Raw genomic sequence first — 1,995 nt, 5'->3', positions numbered from 1 at the left:
ATATTTATTAGACAATTGTCTGACTGTTTTTTATTTTTTATTTTTGTTTTTTTAATATCCTGCTCCTAAATTGATGTGAGCAAGCTAAGGGTGGGTTCACACCACGTTTTCAGTGGTTTGAAAAATGATGTGAAGTTGTGTATGTTTTTTATTTAATTTATTTTTTTAAAGAAAAAAAAGTATATGTTGTTAACCTTTCACTCCATTATGAATACATTTTCACTACTTGTTTGAATGAAATTCCAAGAAAAAAAACTCGGTGTCACAAACCGTACACACATACAGTTCTGTACGGTTCCTATTGACTCCCGTGTTATAAAAAAAAGTACGGTTTCAATACGGTATTTCACCCGGACCGAAAACCGTGGTAGGCTCCAGTTTTTGGTACAGGAAAAAAACAGACAAAACCGCACAGGAAGCAAAACGGACACAACCTGATGCATCTTTTGTCATACGGTTTTCAAAGGAGAGTCAGTACATACGGTTTTCAATCCGGTTCCATACGGTTTTCACATTGAAAACGTATACGGGAACTGTATTGCAAAAACGTGGTGTGAACCCAGCCTAAGAATGAGGGGAGATGAATAGGAGGCGAGAAGGAATTGAACCATCGTGTAATGAGATTCTGATAAGATATAAAATAAGATATATATATATATATATATATATATATATATATATATATATATATATATATATATAGATGCCTGAGTATAAGGTATGAATAAAATATAAAAACTAAAATTGAGACCAATTAGTAAATGACAATAAGAAGATCATGAACCCCTGATAATCTCCTACTAAGATTAAAATGGTATTGTATGATATACCGTATTTTTCGCCCTATAGGACGCACCGGCGTATAAGACGCACCCAATTTATAGGTGCAAAATGTAAAAAAATAAAGATTTTGAACCCAATAGTGGTCTTCAATCTGCGGACCTCCAGATGTTGCAAAACTACAACTCCCGGCATGCCCGGACAGCCGTTGCCTGTCCGGGCATGCTGGGAGTTGTAGTTTTGCAACATCTGGAGGTCCGCAGATTGAAGACCACTGCATAGGAGGTAATACTCATGTGTCCCCGCTGCTCCGGACCCGTCACCGCTGCCCTGGATGTCGCTGTCCCCGTCGCTGTCCCCGTCGCATCGGAGCGTCTCTGCTGCCGGCCGGGTATCCTCGCTCTCTGTCGCCACCATCATGTCGTTACGCACGTACGACGACGTGATGACGAGGAAGGAGAGCGCCGGCCATACAGGGGATCCCTGAACGGAGAAGACACCGAGGAGGCAGGTAAGGTCCCTCCCGGTGTCCTGTAAGCACTAACCCGGCTATTCAGTCGGGCTGTTCGGGACCGCCGCGGTGAAATCGACTGAACAGCCGGGTTAGTGTCACTTTCCCTTCAGACGCGGCGGTCAGCTTTGATCGCCGCGTCTGAAGAGTTAATACAGGACATCACCGCGATCGGTGATGTCCTGTATTAGCCGTGGGTCCCAGCCGTTGATGACCGCAGGGACCGCCGCGATAGGGGTGTATTCGCCGTATAAGACGCACCGACTTTTTCCCCCCCAGTTTTGGGGAAGAAAAAGTGCGTCTTATATGGCAAAAAATACGGTACAGATTTATTTAGAATTTGGGATCCATTATTAGGAAGGAGTATTCTAATGTACATTGCTCATAAAATGCACTATTTTGGACTTTGGAATTTTTTTGCGCGCACGCCATTGACCGTGCGGTTTAATTAATGATATAATTTTTATAATTCGGACATTTCCGCACGCGGTGATACCATATATGTTTATTTTTATTTACACTGTGTTATTTATTTTTTTTATGGGAAAAGGGGGGTGATTCAAACTTTTAATAGGGGAGGAGTTAAATGATATTCATTCACTTTCTTTTTCACTTTTTTTTCACTTTTTTTTTTGCAGTGTTATAGCTCCCATAGGGACCTATAACACTGCACACACTGATCTTTATCATTGATCACTGGTTTC

The sequence above is a fragment of the Hyla sarda genome, chromosome 3, assembly GCF_029499605.1.
Source record: "Hyla sarda isolate aHylSar1 chromosome 3, aHylSar1.hap1, whole genome shotgun sequence".
Taxonomy (NCBI): domain Eukaryota; kingdom Metazoa; phylum Chordata; class Amphibia; order Anura; family Hylidae; genus Hyla; species Hyla sarda.
Note: the sequence above shows the minus strand (reverse complement) of the source record.